Source organism: Solanum stenotomum, chromosome 3 (assembly GCF_019186545.1).
Source record: "Solanum stenotomum isolate F172 chromosome 3, ASM1918654v1, whole genome shotgun sequence".
In the NCBI taxonomy this organism is placed as follows: Eukaryota; Viridiplantae; Streptophyta; class Magnoliopsida; order Solanales; family Solanaceae; genus Solanum; species Solanum stenotomum.
The window spans coordinates 29,767,288-29,781,407 of record NC_064284.1 but is presented as its reverse complement, the minus strand read 5'-3'; the positions used below and the strand labels follow the sequence as shown (position 1 = coordinate 29,781,407).

Here is a 14,120-nt window from a genome sequence, read left to right as displayed (position 1 = left end):
ATTTCATGCTATCATTATATTCTTTTTTATTCTTAGTCTAAAGTAGTCATCACACATTTCTTGCATTTATACTGAATAATAATGAGGATTCTTGGAATAACAAAAATATCATGTTTTTGCATCTCTAGAACCATCTACATACTAGTATAAATATGTGTGACCTTAATCAGTTGTAACCAAACTAGTTCAAAAATGCTTTCTTTCTCAACAAAGTTCTCCTTCCTAAAATTCTCATTCTCCTTCATGGATACCTCTCTTTTCCCCACCAAAAATATGAAAAACTTGAAGAATGAAAAATCTCATGTTCTCATAGCACTACTTCCAGGCCAAGGACAAATTAATCCATGTCTTCAATTTTCAAAACAATTAATCAATTTAGGCATTGAAATCACTTTAACAACAAGCCTATCAGCTTTCAGTAAAATAAAAAAACTCTCAAATGTTGAAGGATTAAGCTTTGCTCCTTTCTCTGATGGCTATGATGGCAAATTCCAATTAAGTTCAATTGATGAGTTTCACTTGTTCTATTCTTCTATAAAGTCTCATGGGTCAGAATTTATTTTCAATTTGATTCAATCAAATGCAAAAGATGGTACCCTTATTTCTCATGTCATATACACTACTATTATGGAATGGATTGGTTTAGTCGCAAAAAAATTAATATCCCATCTACATTATTTTGGATCCAACCAGCCACGATTTTTTATATTTATTATTATAGATTCACTGATTATTCTGATCATTTCAAGAACTATGTTGCTAAGGATAAAATAATAGAGTTACCAGGATTGCCACCACTTAGTCCAATTGATTTTCTTTCTTTTGTGTATGATGACATGGAGAGTACCAATTGGGCAGTTGAGTCTATTAAAAATCAAATTGAAATGTTGAATAGTGAAGAAAATCCAAGAGTTCTTGTAAACACTTTTGATGCTTTGAGAATTTTAAAGTATGTGACTATGTGTGGAATCGGGCCATCAATTCCTTCAGTTTTTCTTGAAGATAATGCTTTTCGAGCGAATATGATTGAGATTAGTTTGAAAAATATATGGATTGGTTGAACTTAAAGGATAAAGGATCATTTATTTACATAGCTTTTGGTAGTTACTCCGAAATATCAAGTCAATTGATGGAGAAGATTGGTCAAGGATTGTTAAAATGTGGAAGACCATTTTTGTGGGTGATTAGAGAAGGGAAAGATGGAGATAAGATGGAGGACTAATTGAGTTTCGAAGACGAACTTGAAATGCAAGGGAAGATAGTAAGTTGGTGCTCGCAAGTGGAAGTTCTAAAACACCCTTCTGTTGGTTGTTTTCTGACTCAATGTGGATGGAATTCGTCATTGGAGAGTATAGCATCTAGGGTACCTATCGTGGCATGTCCGCTCTGGAATGATCAAGTTTGTAATGAAAATTTCATTCAAGATATCTGGAAGAATGGTGTTAGACTTAATGTTAGTGAAGGTGGTGTTGTGAAAAGATATGAGTTCAGTAGATGTATCGAGATCGCGATGGGAGGCAGCAAAGAAGGGAAAGAATTGAGAAGAAATGCCAAGAAATGGAGTAATTTAGCTAAGGAAGCTATGAAGGAAAATGGTACATCAAGTGTGAATCTCCAGGCTTTTGCTAATGAGATTTTACTTGGTCATAATGAGTACTAAATTATTCATAAATAAATGACTTGAATAAAATAACTTGTAATTAATTAAGTTTTTGTAAGAGCCTTTTCTCCGCTTCAGAAAAAATAATGAATCTTTTTGAAATTATTTAGAATGAAATATTTTTCTTAGTTTCTGTTTTTTGTACACACTCATATTTTTATTTTTGCTAATCCATAATGAAAAAAATAGTTCTCTATCATTAATCCAAAATGATAAGTGAAAATTAAGTAAGAACGTACTATATAACTTATTAAATTTACTTAACATTATAAATCTATAACTTAAAACCATTACAAATAATATAATCACATAACTTAAAGAATGTTTGTGAAGTCTCTGTATTATAGATCAGAATAAATTCTCACTCTTGTTAATTCAACAAAGCATATTAGCCAACTCAATTCGAATTGCACCATGATATTTATTTTTAAAATATGTGTATATTGTAAAAGGTTATGACCCATTTAGCCCTATTTTTTTTAAAAATATTTTTTTATTTTAAATGAAATGAAAATAAACGTTTGATAATAGAAATACAAATTGGAATAGTTTATTACTTATTTTCTATTTTCCTTTACAAATTTGAAGGTATATGAAAGTATTCAAATGTGAACATTACTCCATATTATATTCTTTAAAAAATATAACCAGCACAAAACTTTACTTCAGATGGATAATACGACGTTTTTACTCTCCTTCCTACTTTTAATTTTTTTTATAAGATGCTCATTCTTCAATCCCAGGATGTGATGACATTGTCACGACCCAAAGCAGACACTAGGCGTAACATGATGTATAGAACCCCAAGAGGCGCTACACAAGCCACTTGACATACATCATACAAGACAATAGAAATAAAGACTTTAAAAGATAGCATTTATACATCAAAAGAGTTTGACAAGTAGAAGTCTAACATAAGTGTAAAATCCATCTAATACATCATAAGGAAAGTGATTAGGATGTAACTCATACATCACATACAAAGTCAAAAAACATAAATGACATAAACGAATTAAAAGAGTCTCGGTCCGTGGAACATGATGACTTGCCAATATTCAAAAGCCCAAAGGATAAACTAGCCACAAGTATGGGAGGTAGGAGCATCGGAACCCTACAGTAGTGAGACAATATAGGTACAAGTGTACATTAGTACATGGAATGTACTAAGTATGAGACAATATGCATAAACATAGGAATTATAGCATGTTAGTGAAAAATTACAAAATAACAGAATTACAAGATTACAACTGAAAATAAATTGAAGAAATAAAAATTTCTTCAGGCTAAGGCGCAGATATCTCATTCTCTTTACGGAGATTCAAGCCCACTGCAGCAAATGTTTTTCACCAGTCCAGCAATAGTTCTTCTTGACTTGTCCCCTCCAGGAAACAACAACCTTAACACAAAGTATAACTCAACAACTCTGGACAAGAGTTGAGTCCAAAGCTCCACAAATAGAACACCTCCCTTCAACTAATAAGAACTCTCTTTTGTGACTGACTTTTTCCTCTCTATCTTTTTCTTATGTTCCTAAACCAAATGAAGACCACCAGTATTTATAGTACAAGAAGTCTTCCTAGGAATAAATAGGAATATAATGGTGTAGTAAATAGTGAAGATAATGGCTTTAAGAGTTACATAGGTTACAGGGTAATATGGAGGAATTAAGAGTAAAGAATAATGTGGGCAACAAATGCCCCTCAACGTGCAAGTGCAACTCAACGGACAAAAGTCAATGTGTGAGTGTGAATTCTCTAACTGCCAATGAAGAAGCAGTAAAGAAAATGTCCACCAACGACAACAATGAATAGAGGGAGCAATGCCTTAGAGGTAACTTGAACGGCAAAATTGTCAATGTGGCAATTCAATATAACATAATTTGAAGGGTCCTAGCTACGCCATGCGTTCAATACAAAATCTAGAAAGTTGCAGAGATGACAAAAGGAGGGCGTTTTCCAGTGTTGCACCAAAAAAAAGGACACTTTGTAATGTTGTGTTTAGTTGTGTGGCTGGTTAATCTGGTGCAAAGTCAGTAGTACTAGGGCCTTCGCCACCTTGAATGGTGTGAGCCGCATGCGGGGAGACCCTAATAGTTTAGCACATTCGTTGTTGTTATAGGAAAGTAGGGACGGGGAACCAATGTCACCAACAACACTAGCAGTCTCAGATCTTTGAATAGACAGAGAGAGATGTTTTTCCGGTGGCCAAGAACGTATTCGTTCAAAGAGTTGGCAATGACTTTCTTGCTCTAACTCATACGTATTCCTTTTTTTGTTCATTTTATGGGAAAACAACAAGGAAAAGGGCTAAGATCCTCGTTGACAACATGAATTCGTACGCAAGATTCCGAATTAGATCCCATTCATAGATGGGAATTGATGAATTAAGGAAGCAGTAGCACTCCCTCCCGATGTTTTGCCAGAAGCGAAGCTCGTTTTCCGACAGAAAGAGAAAACTACTGCCCCGGACAAGCTTTCTTTGAAGCCCCTACAACATGGGTGAGTAGAGTCTATGCTTTGGTGGGCACCGGGCATCCAGTAAGAAGAAGTAGCTCCGCCAACAGCGCATGCAAGTTGCTCAAGAAGAGCACAACTCTAACTAGCGAAGGGAGGTAACCCAAATCCCATGCCAACATAAGGCCACGGTAGATCTTTTTCTTTACCTTACAAGATATTGTGTATAAAGAGAAAGATATAACTCCTTAGGTTTTAATTCCTTTCAAAGAAAATCTATTATCTTTCCCTTCAAATAAGGATTGAGGGGCGAGGGCGCCGCCTTCCAATCCAATATTCTAGAGGAAAGGAAAGAAGACTTCCATCTCCAAGTTTAACTCAGATGTAGCTCCCTTCTTCTTTTTTTGGGGTGTGAAACAGTGTTTTTCGATGTGATTGACAAGCAGCGGGGCATGGATGGATTTTTTTTGTAATATTAAAATGCCTACACTAACAATCCCCCACTCATTATAATATTAACCAAGAGAGTCTATCAGTTGAAGGAAGACTACTATGCATAATGAAGGTGTGCTCTGTATTAAACCTTCACTTAATGAAACAATAAATTTTACTCCAGAGTCGGAGTGGTCTTAGACTTGAACTATGACTGTTTGAGGGAAATAAAATATCACTGTCCACACATAATAATCAAGGTGTTGACATGAGCTTTAAAGCCACTACGTTACAGCCTTGTGTTATCCCGATTTCATGAGTGCATATGAGAATAAGCCCAATTCTCATAGGAAGCGACCTACTTCCACACTCATATAGGTTAAATCTATCGAGAGTGCTCATGTAAGCTTAACACTCCACCCATACGGGATATATATATTCATTAAGAGTTTTATCAACTCAACTTTCACAAATCACTATAGGAAACAATGCACTCACATCATAGGGAGGGAATAAAAAGGATAGTGCATTTTTCACAACAAGTCATCATATGATTAGTTTTTCCCTTTGAACTTAGTTATAGGATCTCTAGTCCCCAGGTTGGGTTTCCTCATATATGACTCAAGGATTTATAGGCTTCAATCCCATCCCCCTAGATGTGCTTCAGATCTTTTCTCTTGTTAAGGCCTTAGTAAGAGGATGTGCAAGATTATCACACGATTTGACATAATCAACATTAATGGTACCATTTATCAAATACAATCTTACATTACTGTGTTTCCTCCTTATAGGTCTGAATTTACCGTTGTAATAACGGTTTTGAACTCTACCAATTGCAGCGGTGCTATCACAATGAATTAAAATAGGAGAAATTGGATTTTCAAAATAAGGTATTTGAAATAATAAATCTCTTAACCAATTTATTTCCTCACTAGCTGAAGCTAAAGCAATTAGTTCAGCCTCCATGGTAGAGTTAACAATTATAGTTTGCTTTTTTGATCTCCAACAAATAGCACCACCACCTAAAGTAAAGGCATAACTAGTGGTAGGGCAGGAATCACATGATAAAGTGTTCCAATCCGCATCACAAAATCCTTCAAGTACAACATGATATTTTTTATAGAACAAACCACAATTTATTATTCCAATTAAATATCTCATAACTCTTGTTATAGCATGCCAATGTTCATTACCTAGCTTGCTTGTAAACCTGCCAAGTACTCCTACTGCATCTATCAGGCCTAGTGCAATCAGTCACATATCTCAAACTTCAAATTATGCTGGCATATTCATTTTGATTTATTGCATCATTTTCACTTTCAACAGGAAATAAGTGAACACTTGAATCAAAAAGAGTTACAACATGCTTGCAATCATGAAAGTTATATTTTTTCAAAATTTTCTCAACATAATGTGACTAGTCAAGGAAAATTTCATCACATGTTCTTGTTATTTTTATTCCAAGAATAAAATTTGCCTCCCCAAGTTCTTTCATATCAAAATGGCTTCTAAGAATATTTTTAGCTTTATCAATAACATTAATGTTAGAGCCAAAGATCAATAAATCATCAACATATAGGCAAATAATCACATGTGAATTATTCCAAGACTTATGATATATGCACTTATCACACTTATTTGTTTTAAAACTATTTTCAATCATGTAGGAATCAAACGTTTCATGCCATTGTTTTGGTGCCTGTTTCAAGCCATATAGGGATTTAGTAAGTTTACATACTTTACTTTCTTGGCCTACTTCAACAAAACACTCGGGTTGATCCATATAAATTTCCTCATTTAGGTCTCCATTTTAAAAAGTAGTTTTTACATCCATTTGATGAATTTGCAAATCAAAAATTGCAGCAATAGCAATTAAAAGTCTTATGGATGTAATTCTTTTTACCGGTGAAAAAGTATCAAAAAATTCTAGGCCCTCTAGTTGTTTAAAACCTTTTGCAACTAGTCTAGCCTTATATTTATCAATAGATCCATCCGGTTTCAATCTTTTTCGTAAGACCCATTTGCAACCAATTATTTTACAACCCGGCGGTAAATCAACTAACTTCCAAGTTTTATTAGAAATCAGTGATTCCATTTCATCATTTACAACCTCTTTCCAAAAAATGGAGTCATGTGAAGATAATGCTTCTTTCAAAGTGAGAGGGTCATCTCCAACATTAAACACACAAAAATCATGACCAAAATCCTTTTCTACTCTAGCTCTTTTACTTCTTCTTAACTCAAAACCATCAATTTCCTTATTTTTCAAAGTAGGAGTAGAAGAACTAGGTATTGACAAACTATTTTGTTCAATCCTTTGACCCCCACTATTTTTAGAATCAAAAGGGAATTTAGTTTCATGAAAAATAGCATCACCTAATTCAATTATAACATTATCTTCAAGATTAAAAAAACTATAAGTTGTACTATTTGAAGCATAGCCAAGAAAAGCACAAGTAGTAACTTTCTTACCCAACTTTGTAATCTTGGGATCCATTAGCCTCACAAAGGCTAGACAACCCCAAACTCTTAGATATCTCAAACTTGGCATGTAACCTTTCTACAATTTAAAAGATGTCAATTTAGACTTTTTATGAGGCACACGATTCAACACATAATAAGCAGTCAAAATAGCTTCACCCCAAAAATTTAAAGGTGCATGTGACTCAATAAGCATGTCATTAGTCAATTCAACCAAAGTTCTATTTTTCCTTTCTGCTAAACCATTAGATGAACGAGAATAAGAAGGAGTAGTTTCATGAATTATTCTCAATAATTTAACAAAAGAATTAAACTCATTTGACTCATATTCACGGCTTCTATCACTATTAATTCTTTTTATTTTTCTTCCAAACTGATTTTCAACCTCATGGAGATAAGTTTTGAAATTTTCAAAAGCATCACTTTTATTTTTCATCAAGTAAACATATGTAAACTTAGAAAAATCATCAATGAAAGTGATAAAATATCTATTACCTCCACGAGTTAAAATTCCACCAAGTTCACAAATAGCAGTATGAACTAATTCTAACAATTTTGTTTTTCTTTAAACTTGAAAATGAGGCCTTTTAGTGATTTTGGCTTTACTACAAGCCTCACACTTTTAAAAATTCTTTTTAACCATTGGGATTAATCCTAAACTACTCATGATTCCAACATAACGATCATTAATATGACACAAACGAGCATGCCAAAAATTGATAGAAGAAAACATATAAATAGAAGTAGAAGCTTCATTCATTCCTACATTCAGTTTGAACATCCCACCACAAGCATACCCCTTCTCCACAAAAATACCCTTCTTCACGATTACATCTTGATCAGATTCAATAATCTGTTTAAAGCCTGCGTTATTAAGAAGAAAACTAGGCATCAATTTTTTCCTCATAGAAGGAGTATAAAGTACATTTTTCAAAGTTAATACCCTTCCAGAAGTAAAACATAATTCGACATCTCCCGTTCCAAGCACTTGAGTTGTGTGAGAATCACCAAGCATGATGGTTTTGGGATCCTTAAAATGAGTATATTTTTTAAACCATTCTCTGTCATAACAGACATGACGGTTTGCACCAGAATCAACCCACCATCCGTCAACACTCTCAACCATGTTTATGTTGGTAATCACCGCCACAAAAGGTTCTTCGATAACGTTTGTCTGAGGGTTAGGACCACGTTTTTGGAATCTGCAAAATCGAGCAATATGCCCACTCTTGTCACAAACAACGCATGGTCCCTTATCTTGAACTTGTTGATTTTGTGCTTGGTTATTTTTACCATTATTTTTCTTGGGAGGTTTACCATTATTTTTCTTGAATTTTTTCTTCTTAGGCTTCAAAAAAGTATTATTGTGAGATTCAGGATTAGAATTATTTGAAGTAATTAAATTTACTTCGTTGTGATGTTGATCTCTTCTGTTTGTAAAAGTGCATCTTGCCCCCTTGCCTATTCTTCCATACGGATTTTCATTATTAAGGTTTCAAGAGAGGTTTCCTTTTGTTTGTGGTGCATAGTTTTTTGAAATTCCTTCCAAGAAGGTGGAAGTTTATCTACTATGCCACAAACAATAAGGTTGTCTCCAATTTTTACCTCCTCAGACCTAAGCTCTCCAACAATCATTATAAAATCTTGAGCTTGGTCTACCACTGATTTATTGTCCACCATTTGGAAACGAAAAAATCTACTAGCCGCATATTTTTTCGCTCCAGCCTCTTCGGTATCATACTTACTTTGCAATGCTTTCCAAATTTTCTTTAAACTAGAGTTAGTTCTATCATAATAATCATAAAAATTATCATATAGACAATTAAGAATATAATACCGACACTTATAAGAATCACCATCGTACTTTTTCACTTTCTCTAGATGAGAAATAGTTTCATCATCATTCATAGAGGTGATGTCTACTTTATTAGGATTCTTCTCAGTTAACACATAAGAAACATTGAGAAGACTTAAGTAGAAAAATACTTTACCCTTACATCTCTTGAAATGGTTACCATTGAACCGAAATGGCTTGTCAAGGTCTCCAATCTTGACATCCGCGGTTTTTTCAATTGTAGCCATTATGAATCTCCTTAAAATTGATAGTGAAAAATTACAAAATAACATAATTACAATATTACAACTGAAAATAAATTGAAGAAATAAAAATATCTTCAAGATAATGCGTGGATATCTCGCTCTCTTTAAGGAGATTCAAGCCCACTGCAGCAAACCAATCCAGCAAAAGTCCTTCTTGACTTGTCCCCTCCAGGATACGACAACCTTAACACAAAGTATAACTCAACAACTCTGGACAAGAGTTGAGTCCAAAGCTCCACAAATAGAACACCTCCCTTCAACTAATAAGAACTCTCTTTTGTGACTAACTTTTTCCTCTCTATCTTTTTCTTATGTTCCTAAACCAAATGAAGACCACCACTATTTATAGTAGAAGAAGTCTTTCTAGGAATAAATAGGAAGATAATGGTGTGGTAAATAGTGAAGATAATGGCCTTAAGAGTTACATAGGTTACAAGGTATAATGGAGGAATTAAGAGTAAAGAATAATGTGGGCAACAAATGCCCCTCAACGTGCAAGTGCAACTCAACGGACAAAAGTCAATGTGTGCATTCTCTAACTGCCAATGAAGAAGCAGTAAAGAAAATGTCCACCAACAACAGCAATGAATAGAGGCAGTAATGCCTTAGAGGCAACTTGAACGACAAAAATTGTCAATGTGGCAATTCAATATATGGATTTTTTTTTGTAATATTAAAATGCCCACACTAACATAACATAAATGACTTAAAACACTTAAGACATGATCATATTGAGACATTTTAAAAATATTTAAAGAAGAAATGACATGAGAATCATAAAACATGGTCAAATTCATATTAACATAAAGGACTTAAGGACATTTTGAAGAAAACATAAGCATTTTGTGGGATATTACCTTAACGGATAGTAAGGCAGTGAGAGATATATCATGTAATTTGGTATATTCCTCATACCGAAAGAAGGGAGCCTACTTGCCAAGGTAGAATCTGTACATATCATCATTTGCTAAAGTGGATCCACTAGTTAGGTCATTTAAGACAATCCTAGGGGGCACATAGTATGGGACAAGAGGTTGCTACTAAAGACTACTTTATTTAAGCCTCCACCTCAATGCCCCCTCGGTACTAAGTCTAAATCCCAACGAATAGATAAAAGTCAAATATCATTTTAACATAGGAAAGACAATTATCAATACCAATCCATAACTTTCAAGATCAAAACATAGAATAACTCCTTAAACATAATTCAACATAGATGAGAAAATCTTTCACCAACGTGATTTTATTTATGAGAAATACCTTTCACAATAATGATCATCATAGTGTGTGAGAAATCTTTTCACAATAGCATTGATACTTTCCTTTAAAAGTATTCCCAAATCATTTATAATCATTTCATAAGAACATGCATACTTCCAAAATTCACAGTTCATAGTTAATAGTTGATGGTTTCATCATAGGATCATGGCTGAAAGCATAATTGAGGCATGGGTAAATGCAATTTCAACTAAATATCATAGATTAACATCAAATAATGCATTAGAATACTTAATCAGCCATAATAAACTATAATAGGATGAAACTCACATTTATTAAATTGAAACCCTAATTTGATCAATTGAAATTGAATTGGGAAGTTCAAATCCTTAAGGACCCCATGGAGGAAAGGACTTCATGGGAGAATACACACAGACTTTGATATTGAAAGCCCAAGAAAGATGGTGAATTAGAGACTTGAATGGAACCCTATATCTTCTTCTTCTTCTTTAGGTTGAGAGAATTTGGGGAGGATGAGTTTAGCTATGTGTTGGGGAAATAGGAGAATCAGGTTGAAATTTGTAGTTTTAGGTCCCAAAGGGCTTAGGGTAGAAGACAAAATGACATGTTATTGATTTAAAATGATTAGGGAAAAGACTTAAAAGTCCCTTAAAAAATAACTGTCGAACTGATTTACGGGTCAGACCTACGAACCGTAGACTTTCTACGGTCAGTACAGGTCAACCATATACCAAGTACCGGGACCTTAAAATTTACCCAACTTTGATAGAATTCTTATACGGTCCGTAGGACTTTCTATTGTTCGTAGACCCTAACCGTAGAACTCAACTTTGACCCATAAAATTTCACTATGTCTGGGACTCACTTACGAGACCTATCTACGACTCGTTCATAGGATGATGAGTCGTCCTAATGAATTGTAAAAGGGTACTGGAACTTATTTTGAAAAAAAATATTTTTCCACTTTCTACGGTTGCAATCTATGGCCCGTAGAAGCTTTTACGGTCTGTAGATGGAACTCGTAAAATTAGACTTCAGTCCATAAATTTTTTTTCTTTCTTAAATTTCTAGGTGTTACAATATATCCTCCTTGAGGACATTCTTCCTCGAATGGGACTCAAGGCAATACAAGGAGGGTATGTGTCATGACCCAGGGGTACCCCTTGATGTAACATGGCATATAGAACCCCGAAAGACTCCATATAAGCCACTTAGAATATCATAACATAAAGTACTAGAATAATAAAGAGTAAAACAACATTTAAGTCCAAAAAGAGTTTTATAGAAAACGGAAGTCTTAACTCATATGTCTCAATATAGCCACCTATTACAATAGAATAAAAGTGGGCCTAGCCCATACATCATGTTCAAAAAGGAAATACGAAAGTGAAACTACAATAAGGAAAGTCCATCCTTGAACCATGAGGACTCACCAAGCTCGGAAATAATCAAAGTCCAAGCTCTAGCCACAAGAATGGAAACCCTACCTGTCGGACCTTACATTTGGGAAAAAATGTAGGCAAGAGTATGTGTTAGTACAAAAATTCACTACGTATGATAACTATGCATAAAAACATTTAAAACATGCTAAGAAGGACAATTCATTCATGACATGCAATTTGACCAATAAAACATGATATAAGAGGGTTAGAAAACACAAGTCAAAACATTACGGTCAATGCAAGCTAAATCATCTTTAAGTCTTTGAACACACATGAAAAATACTTCTTTAAGTAACCTTAGTTCATTAGTCATCTTATTGTGGGAGAATTAGCTATGGATAATAAGAAACATGGTAAGAAACATACTAGTATAAAGATAAGAAAATTAAGAGGAAAATTAAACAAATTATATTTGGAATATAAACAACTCAATATCACAAAAACCGATAACAAAAAATTGGACCAATTAATAGATAATATATCTAAAATAGAATATAAATATATTCAATATTTAAAGATACAATGAATAGCGAGAATAATGAATATAAAGAAAAACTTACTGAAATAATTATAGCGAAAAGACAAGAATTAGAACATAGGCAAAATAGACTTAATAATAACATATTCGCAGGAATTTGTAAAAAATCTATAATAGCACAAAGAAAAACTATTTTTTATCTAGAAATACAAATATAAAGCTTAGAATATAAACTTCAACACAATCTATAAATCAATAAGGAAGAACACGCAATAGATGAGAAAACATATGAAAACTATGCCGGATTAAGTCGATTAGAGGTTCGGCTTCCTTCTCCCCCACCTTTTAGCCTTCTGGACCCCTAGAAAAAAAAAAGCTGAAATCAAAAAGATAATATTTTCTAATCTAGGAAGAAGATATAAGAAAATATGTGACAATCTAAGTTTAATGTTAGAAAAAAAAACGGTAAAACTAGAAGATAGTTTAACTGCTATGATAAGAATAACAAAAGAAAATGAAGAAATAGCTAGAAAAAGAGAAATTGAAAAAATAAAACAACAAGCAAAAAAGGAAGTACAACAATTAGAAGAAGTAAAAAATACTAAAATAATAGAACTAGAAAAAGAGTTAGCAATGCTAAAAGAGATGGATGAAATGAAACAAAAAGAAAAAGAACAAAAAACAAAATTAGCAAATGAGATAAATAAATTTAAAGAAAATTGCAATTAGAAGATGAATTAGAAGAAAAAGAAGAAAATAACCAAAATAATCTACCCGAAATAAAAATTGATGAAATAAATGACAATGATTTAGATGAATAACATTCGGAAACAAGCGAAACATATACGGAACTTTTAGCAAACATGTACAATACAAAGGATTTAGAAGTAAATACAGCAGACGTAAACATGGATGAAAAACCTAGCACATCAGGAGTAAAAATCCAAAAAAAATTTATCCAAAACATTATAATGAAAACTATGAACAATATGATAAAGAAAAAACTACATGGGATAAAAGATTAAGTAAAAAATGGACGCCTAAACCAATAACTGGACAACATGATTTTTTAGATTTAGACTGTGTAGCGGATATAAATAAAACAATCCAATTATGGATGAGATACATATCAAAACAATTAATAGATAACAAGATAGTAATAACAGATGCACCAGGATACATAGAAAGAACACTTATAGGAACAGTAAAATTATGGCTACAAAATTTATCAGATGAAAGTTTACAAACTCTAAGAAGTAATAAAAAATTTGATGGTGAGATAGCGAAAACAACTATGGAAATATTATATAAATACGAGATAGCTATAAGAAATGAATTTAGTAGTATGACAATAGAAGTAGAAGAACAAAATAAAGAAAAAATCATAAATCGGAATCTAATGACAAAATTAGCAATATGTACTATGTGTTACATAGATGAATATACATGTGCATTTAGAGAATACTATTATAAAGGAACATATAGCACAGAAGAAAGTAAAGAAATAAGAAAATTATATTTTACAAAATTACCAGAACCTTTTAATTCAAAAATAATAAAAAGTTAGAATGAAGCAGAATTAACAGACACCTTAGGAGCTAGAATAAAATTCTTGTAACGATGGTTTATGGAACTATGTGAAAAACATAAAGAAGAAATAAAAATGGAAAAAATATTGGTAAAAAACTTGGCATGTTGCAAAAATAAAACAACATCTCAATTTGGTTGTACGGATAGGTATTATAAAAATAGAAAGAAATATAATAAAAAATACAGATCAAAATATAAATATAAAAAACCAAGAAGAAGATACTATGTAAAAAACTACAAAACCA

General features: G+C 32.9%; 1 protein-coding gene and 1 pseudogene across 1 annotated transcript in view; one reads left to right on the top strand and one right to left on the bottom strand.

Annotated features, from left to right (window-relative positions):
* LOC125857508 (malate dehydrogenase [NADP], chloroplastic) overlaps nucleotides 1–14,120 on the bottom strand; it is a 1,084,261-nt gene that overhangs the window by 688,565 nt on the left and 381,576 nt on the right. The window lies entirely within an intron of this gene.
* Nucleotides 244–1,660, top strand: LOC125857503 (UDP-glycosyltransferase 75C1-like; annotated as a pseudogene).